Below are 9,521 nucleotides of genomic sequence, written 5' to 3'. Positions count from 1 at the left end.
AAAAAAGTCTGCATGGCTGGGCACTGCAGGCTAAGGCAAAGGGAAGCAGCATTTCCCCATGGTGTGAATAAAATAACAGGAAATTTCAGCAAAAGAAAAACTGTGAGTGTATCTAGTACTCCTAGCCTCTCGCAATTGTAGATTGGTGGAGAAATTGCATAATTAGTTGCTGAATATTTTACAAACTGCCAGAGAATATTCATACCTGAAAGCTTTTAACACCTCAATTAAATCCTTTGAACAAAGCTGCAGGGAGCCTGCCTTCAGTCTCAGCTCTCTCTCTCTCTGCTCCTGCTTCAGCCCCTCCCCTCAAACAGCCTGCAGGGAACCTTCTTCTGTTGTACCTTACCCCCCCCCCCCCCCCCCCCCCCATTTTCCTCCTACCATGGAGCGAAGTTGGAGCGGTCAGAGAAAGCAGTCAGAATGTTGGTCCATCAGAAATCATTTAAATCCTTAAAGCAAAGATTTTCATATAATTCCTAAATGGAGTGATGTTCCTATAAAAGAATTTCTCCTAGGACAAAGCAGGATGGTAGTCTTCACATGTGGGTGACATCATCCGATGGAGCCCAGCACAGAAAGCTTTTGTCAAAAGTTTCTAGAAGCTTTGACCAGCACACTGAGCTTGCCTAGCATGACACTATCCGCACGTCCACGCAAGGTCCCCCTTCAGTCTCATTTTCCGCAGTGCAGTTGCCTCGTGGTACATGGAGCTCCACTGTTTCTAGTTTTTGCTTGAAAGTAAAGTATTTTTTCCTAGTTCCATCGTTGGATGCCCCTTTGTGGTTGGTGCCTCCTCGGCGCGGTAGGTTAAAAGTCCCTGTTTTTCTGTTTCTTTGCGTTCTATTCCCAGCATCTCGCTTCTCAGTGACCACTGGTCATTGACTGCATGTTGGGTATTTTTATGGCATCCGGCTTTCATCGGTGCCCCCAGTACCTGCAGACCATGTCCATCATGGATCCGCATGAGGTTTGTATCCTCTGCCTGGGTGCTTTGCACAATATCAGAGGGTGTCAGCTGTGTGACCAGATGACCCCTCCCCAAAGGCTGTTATGCACGCCGTGACAAGATGGAGAAACTTTTCAGTTATAAAAAATCTGCTCCATCCACACCCGCGCTGGAGTCATCGATATTGGGGGCTCGAGGGGAGCCCCTTGATAAGCTCCCTTGCCACTTCTCTGTCCTTCGAAAGATCGAGGGAACGACGATCAGTTCTCCGTGATCTCACCAGTTTCCAGGACATCGGGATCCTCCTCCTCGGCACCAGGGAAAGATTGGGCCAAGCACCGTGGAGATCCTACAAGCATCAACACCGGTCGCCGTTGGCCTGTGGCTCCGGTTCCAGTGTAGTACCGGCGGCTGCCGTACCGCCACTGAGGCAGCCCCGTCCTCCGAACCTGGGAATCCTAGGTGTCCCCCATTGACATTGGTGCTGGGCACCATGCCACCTCAGAGGAACGAGGAAGAGCCGGTGATGCCTCGTCCCCCTCCCTCAGACCTGGCCTCACTGGACTTTCAGGAGGAGTTGGACCTCAGGGTGCAGACCGCGGTACTCGGAGCTGCCACTGGCCCCCGTGCCGGAGCCTCCGCTGTCTATTCTGGTACCTCTTCTCAAGCGTCTGGACATCCTTCTCGGCACCCTCCCAATACAACCAGTGCCCAAGGGTCCTTCAGTTCCCCAGTGGCCACCGATGCCCCCCTTGGGAGTGATCCCGATCATTGGATCCTTCAAGGAGGAAGACGCTGCCAGTGCCATGTTACCGAGGCCTCTGTTCCCTGAACCTTTGCCAGGGCCCTCTGGCCTCCCACAACCCTTGGTTCCCCCGTTGTCAGGGGGACTGTTGACTCCTGCGGGGCCCTCGGTGCCTCCAAAGCCATCTAGGCTCAGAGCTAGGATCCTCCACAAGCCTCGCACGCAACAACCCCGCGATGGCCTCAGTGAGGAGGGAAGGCCCTTATGATGAATGGGAGGATGATTCCTCAGAGTCTTCCTCTGAATTTTTGTTCGACTTCCCCGCCGGAGGAAAGGCGTCAGTCCCCCTATCACAGGATCTCTCCTTTGCGGGGTTCGTCAGGGCCATGGCCAAGGCTATCACTTTCCAACTTCTTATGGAGGAAGATGTGTGGCATAAGATGCTGGAGGTGCTCCAGTTTGTCGACGTTCCCAAGGAAATCGTGGCGGTTCCCATCCAAGACATCTTTATGGACCTTCTCCTTCTGATGTGGGAACACCCGATCTCCATCTCTCCAGTCAATAGAAAGGCAGATGCCACCTATCTGGTACAGCAGGCTTTGGGATTTGAAAGGTGGCACCTCCCCCACCAGTTGGTGGTTTTAGTGTCCACCCTCAAAAAGGCTAAATGCTCCCACACTTGTCTCTACCCCTCCTGGGAGAGAACATAGGGAGCTGGATGCCCTGGGCAGAAAAGTTTTTCAGGGTGCTATGTCCATCACCCATATTGCCACCTACTAGTTGTATATGACCCAATACAACCGGAACCTCTGGAAACAGGTCCAGGACATCGTGGAGAGTTTGCCGCAGCAACAGCAGGAATCGCTGTCAGCTATTGTTCTGCAAGGTTTAGAGGCTGGCAAACATGAGGTGAGGTCCACCTATGACGTGTTTGAAAACATGGCCTGAATAGCCGCCATGGGTATCAGCGCCCGCAGAATGGCCTGGCTCCAGGTTTCTGACCTCTGCCCAGAGGTGCAGGAAAAGGTGGCTGACCTCCCATGCACAGGTGACAACCTCTTTGGGAATAAGGTCAGGGATGCGGTTGCTCAGTTGAAGGACCACAATGAGACCCTTCAACAGCTCTCAGCTAGTGCTTCAGATGCTCCTTCCTCTTTCAGGACATCTTCCCGGCCAAGCTCCAGGAAGTCCTTTTAGAGGCAGAGGAAATATTATCATAAGAACATGCCACACTGGGTCAGACCCAAGGGTCTATCAAGTCCAGCATCCTATTTCCAACAGTGGCCAATCCAGGCCATAAGAACCTGGCAAGTACCCAAAAACTAAGTCTATTCCATGTTACTGTTACTAGTAATAGCAGTGGCCATTTTCTAAGTCAACTTAATAGAAAAGACAGGAGAGCACTGACACACAGTACTTAGGACTATACAGTAGATTAGTCTATGTATGCTACATCACAATAAGCATAACTATAATACTATGTGTGATAAAACTACCTGTGTAAGTACCTTGGTACAATTGGTCATGAACTACATCGCTAAATGACTTTGTCTAATGATATATTGTAACCGAACCTTTGACGGCACCTGTTTAGAATGTACTATAGTACACTTTTACCTACATGTAAACCGTTGCGATGGTATTTAACTTAGCGACGGTATAGAAAATATTTTAAATAAATAAATAATGGACTTCTCCTCCAAGAACTTATCCAATCCTTTTTTAAACACAGCTATACTAACTGCACTAACCACATCCTCTGGCAACAAATTCCAGAGTTTAATTGTGCATTGCCACATGCTAACTTCATGCCCCTTCTTTTTCTATTATCCAAAAGAGTAAATAACCGATTCACATTTACCCGTTCTAGACCTCTCATGATTTTAAACACCTCTATCATATCCCCCCTCAGCCGACTCTTCTCCAAGCTGAAAATTCCTAACCTCTTTAGTCTTTCCTCATAGGGGAGCTGTTCCGTTCCCTTTATCATTTTGGTCACCCTTCTCTGTACCTTCTCCATCGCAACTATATCTTTTTTTAGATGCAGCGACCAGAATTGTACACAGTATTCAAGAGGCATTATAACATTTTCCGTTTTATTCACCATTCCCTTTCTAATAATTCCCAACTTTCTGTTTGCTTTTTTTGACTGCCACAGCACACTGAGCCGATGATTTCAATGTGTTATTCACTATGACGTCTAGATCTTTCTTGGTGGTAGCTCCTAATATGGAACCTAACATTGTGTAACTAACTATAGCATGAGTTATTTTTTCCTATATGCATCACCTTGCACTTATCCACATTGAATTTCATCTGCCATTTCGATGCCCAATTTTCCAGTCTTTCAAGGTCTTCCTGCAATTTATCACAATCTGCTTCTGATTTAACTACTCTGAACAATTTTGTATCATCTGCAAATTTGATTACCTCACTCGTCATATTTCTTTCCAGATCATTTATAAATATATTGAAAAGTAAGGGTCCCAATACAGATCCCTGAGGCACTCCACTGCCCACTCCCTTCCACTGAGAAAGTTGTCCATTTAATCCTACTCTCTGTTTCCTGTCTTTTAGCCAGTTTGCAATCCACGAAAGGACATCACCACCTATCCCATGACTTTTTACTTTTCCTAGAAGCCTCTCATGAGGAACTTTGTCAAACGCCTTCTGAAAATCCAAATACACTACATCTACCGGTTCAACTTTATCTACATGTTTATTAACCCCTTCAAAAAAGTGAAGCAGATTTGTGAGGCAAGACTTGTCTTGGGTAAAGCCATGCTGATTTTGTTCCATTTAACCATGTCATTCTATATATTTTATGATTTTGATATTTAGAACACTTTCCACTATTTTTCCTGGCACTGAAGTCAGGCTAACTGGTCTGTAGTCTCCTGGATTGCTCCTGGAGCCCTTTTTAAATATTATGGTTACATTAGCCACCCTCCAGTCTTCAGGTACAATGGATGATTTTAATGATAGGTTACAAATTTTTACTAATAGGTCTGAAATTTCATTTTTTAGTTCCTTCAGAACCCTGGGGTGTATACTATCTGGTCCAGGTGATTTACTTCTCTCCAGTTTGTCAATCAGGCCTACCACATCTTCTAGGGTCACCTTGATTTGGTTCAGTCCATCTGAATCATTACCCATGAAAACCTTCTCCATTACGGGTACCTCCCCAACATCCTCTTCAGTAAACACCGAAGCAAAGAAATCATTTAATCTTTCCGCGATGGCCTTATCCTCTTTAAGTGACCCTTTAACCCTCTATCATCTAATGGTCCAACTGACTCCCTCACAGGCTTTCTGCTTCGGATATATTTTAAAACATTTTTACTGTGAATTTTTGCCTCTATGGCCAACTCTTTTCAAATTCTCTCTTAGCCTGTCTTATCAATGTCTTACATTTAACTTGCCAACGCTTATGCATTATCCTGTTTTCTTCTGTTGGATCCTTCTTCCAATTTTTGAATGAAAATCTATTGGCTAAAATAGGTTCTTTTTCACCTCCCTTTTAACCATGTTGGTAATCGTTTTGCCGCCTTTCCACCTTTCTTAATGTGTGGAATACATCTGGACTGTGCTTCTAGGATGGAATTTTTTTTAACAATGATGAAGTCTTGCACACTTTTTACCTTTGTTGCTACTCCTTTCAGTTTTTTTCTATTTTTCTCATTTTATCTCCGTGATCGGGCTCTGGTCCTTGCCTCGTTGGCAACATTTGTGCACAGCAGCCAGCAGGTGATGGCCCGCCTTCTGCTTTGTTTGTTGGGCCACATAATGGCTTCAGTCTATGTTACCCCTTTTTTGCCCACTTGTGCATGTGGAGGGCACAAAGGACCTTGAGGTCGCAGTGGCAACTGGCCTCCCAGGACCTCGAGACCTGTGTCTCAATCACAGAACCTCTGAGAGTGTCTCTATCTTGGAGCAGGGAATTCCCTTCCAGACTGCCCCGCCTAAGATGGTCTTCACCACAGATGCCTCTCCTCAGGGCTAGGGAGCCCATGTGGATGGGCTCTACACACAGAGTCTCTGGACCGCTCACAAAGCCTGCTGTCAAATAAACCTCTTGGAGTTTCGGGTGTTCCATTACTCCCTCTGGGCGCTCAGGGACCAGTTGTCGTGTAAGGAAGTCCTGATCCGGATGGACAACTAAGTTGCAATGTGGTATATCAACAAACAGGGAGGCACGGGATCGTTCCTCCTCTGTCACAAGGCGATGCAGGTGTGGTCCTCGGCTCTGGCACAGGGGATGTTGCTACGAGCGATGTACCTGCTGGGGAATCTGAATGTGCTGGTGGACCGGCTGAGCTGCTCCTTTCAGCCATATGATTGGGCCCTCAATCCGGAGGTGGCGGCCAGACTTTTCCATCAGTGGGGTACCCCAGATGTGGATCTCTTCGCCTCCCTGTACAACTACAAGGTGAGCAGCTTCTGCTCCCTGTCACTGGAGGGTAGACATCTGGCCTGTGACGCCTTCTTCCTTCACTGGGCGAAGGGGCTGCAGTATGCATATCCTCCTCTCCCGCTCGTCTTGAAAACCCTGCAGAAGCTTCAACAAGGAGGGACCATGATTCTTGTGGCGCCTTATTGGCTGTGACAGATCTGATTCCCTCATTCGGGATCAGGGGACCCCATTCGGCTGGGGACTGCACCTGATCTGATAACTCAGAAGCAGGGTTCCCTTCGCCATCCAAACCTTCTGGCATTAGCCCTCATGGCATAGATGTTAGCACCTAGTTCTTCAGCCCCTAGACCTCTCAAACAGTGCCTTTTTGGTGCTGATGGCTTCTAGGAAGTCTTCCACCAGGAAGTCTTATAGTTTTGAAATGGAGAAGATTCTCCACTTGGTGTGCGGGGCATGACTTGGATCCATTCACATGCCTCCTTCCCAAACTGTTGGACTACTTGTGGCAACTTTCCGAATCTGGGCCTCAAACCAGCTCAGTCAGGGTCCATCCTAGCGCTGTTAGTGCATACTAACGGGGTGTCACTGGCACGCACATATCTGTGCAGCCTTTAGTAGGTCGCTTTGAGGGGCCTGCTCCAGTTGAAGTCCCCTCTTCAGCCTCCTGTTGTGTCCTGGGACCTCAACATTGTCCTGGTGTGGCTCATGCGTCCTCCCTCCAAGCCGTTGCATTCCTGCAACCTGAAGTTCCTCACCTGGAAAGTTATATTCCCAGTGGCGATTTCTTCAGCTTGCAGAGTCGGTGAACTTCAGGCCATGGTTATGTACCCGCCCTACATGAGGTTTTTTTCATGATCGTGTGGACTTGCCTACACACCCTAAGTTCCTACCTAAGGTTGAGACTGATTTCCACATCAATCAGTCCATTGTTTTACCCACCTTCTTTCCCAGGCCTCATGCCCATCCAGGGGAACAGGCCCTTCATACTTTGGACTGTAAGAGGGCTTTGGCTTTCTATTTAGAACACACAGCCGGCACAGGCAGTCCACTTAGCTGTTTGTGTCCTTCAGTAACAATAGGCTGGGAACAGTGGTAGGTAGACTCTATCCAACTGGCTGGTGGATTGCATTGCCTTCTGTGCGCAAGCGGGCCTTCAGCTGACAGGACGAATCAAAGCTCACTCTGTGCGGGCCATGGCGACATCAGTGGCTCATCTCTGAGCAGTCCCCGTCGTCGAAATTTGCCGTGCCGCAACATGGAGTTCTCGTCACACGTTTATGGCTTACTACTGCTTAGAAAAAGATGGTCAACAGGACAGTGCCTTTGGTCAGTCCATCCTGCTCAATCTTTATCGAGCTTGAACCCAACTCTTCCTGCCTAGTACCCCTGGTTGAAGCCAGACAGTCTCCTACCGACCAGCAGCGTCGCAGTTGTGTTGTGCCTGTTGGCACCTGTTGGTCTCACCTGTTAACGGAGACAGCCTGGAGCTTGGTATTCACCCACATGCGAGAATTACCATCCTGCTTGTCCTAGGAGAAAGCGCAGTTGCTTACCTGTAACAGGTGTTCTCCTAGGACAGCAAGATGTTAGTTTGCAGGAATCCTGCCCACCACACCGGAGGTAGGTTCTCCTTCCAGTTTGTTTTATTTTTTCACTCTTTTTTTTTATTTGTTACGAGACTGAAGGGGGACTTTGTGTGGACATGTGCATAGTGGCATGCTGGGCATAGCTTCTAGAAACTTTGCCAAGCTCCATCGAATGATGTCACCCATATGTGAGGAGTAACATCCTGCTGTCCTAGGAGAACACCTGTTACAGGTAAGCAACTGCACTTTGCACAAGGTTCTTGTACCTGTATATCTGGCTGATCAGCTGGATGTCAGCAACTGTTGGTGTCTCACAGCTGGCAGAGGCCATTAATTTAAATTCATAGAATCCTTGAGTGACACTACTGACAAGTTTCAGTTTATGCTAATTCAACCCCTTTTTGTATATCTTACACGTGTCCAATTTTTGAGACATCTTTCTCTCTAATTAATAGCAGGATAAACTGATAGTGAGGGCATTTTCAGCATAATAAACTCGTAAACTTGGAAAGATAAGAACTTTCAAGAAAATAAAAAAGGTTGTATGCTTTTAATTCAAAGCAAACTTGATATTTCACTTATATCAACTTTGATTATTGTTGTTTGGTACATTTTTTATTTGTATAGAGTTTAAATATTTAAAATCAAGATCCATGATTTTCAATTAAAAAAAAAAAATTTCAACATTTTAACATAGTAAGAGATGTGAAATTTGCTGTAAATTTATGCCATTTGTCACATAATTGCTGCAGAATTTTGAAAAATCTGCCATAGAATTTGCTAACTCTTGCAACCAATCTTGAAAAATCTGCCATAGGAAACCAACCAGGAGCTCTAAATGCATCCAAATATTGCCTCACTTGGTTTGCCATCTTGCATCCTAGGGCCAGCATTCTCTTGAACTTTCAGTGCTAAACATTCTAAAGACAGGGACAGATACCTCAAACAAAAATGCTACTTCCCTAAAATCATCTGCAGGAATGCATCTTTACTTAAAACACTCAGGGCAAAGAAAATAAAACTACAGAGTGAGTACTCCTTGTAGTAGCATACAACCCAGAACTAGAAAAACTGAGCAGAATCATAAGACCTACCGCTACCTACTACTGGAGGAATGCACTGGAAGAAATATTCTCTTCTATACCAGTTCTACCTTTCTGGAAACCATCTAAAGTGAAGCAAAAACTAGTAAGATGCAATTTTCAAACAAACTCAGAAGAAATAGCACAAATCTTTGCAATATGTCATGCTACAAACTATAAATGAAAGAAACAAGGTTATAACAGTTGACAAACTATCAATTACCAAGACCTTCATATGTTCGAGACACACTTATGTTTTCCATTATATGTTCTGGTCAGCACATTTTTTGCATCGACAGAACGACCAGTGTTTAAAATTGCTCAATTATAATCATTGTTCTCACATTACATTTTTTAAGCATATTTTCAATTGCATATAAACATAATTTGATTAGAATGAGAGCAAGGCACTTAAACTTGATTTAGTGTGAGCCATCCCTGAATCTTTTGATATTTTTTTTTCTTTCGTTCAATCTTTAAGTAGTATGCATTGTTTGTACCAATGGTATTTGGAGGTTGTCTGTATATGCTGCAAACTATGGCCTGGATTTATCAAAATGCACTAAATATCGCATGCGATAGGAAAAGGGGTGTGTTTTATGGTAATAGGCTGCTTATCGCAAAGTGCACTATCTTAGTGGTTCGCATAGGTATTACCGCAGACTGTGATAACTTTTTCACACTTTGCAGTAAGTACCACAATTGTTGCAATTTCTACCTACAACCACTGAGATTTGGGCAATGT

The sequence above is a fragment of the Rhinatrema bivittatum genome, chromosome 1 (assembly GCF_901001135.1).
Source record: "Rhinatrema bivittatum chromosome 1, aRhiBiv1.1, whole genome shotgun sequence".
Classification (NCBI taxonomy): Eukaryota; Metazoa; Chordata; class Amphibia; order Gymnophiona; family Rhinatrematidae; genus Rhinatrema; species Rhinatrema bivittatum.
This window is presented reverse-complemented; position numbering follows the sequence as displayed.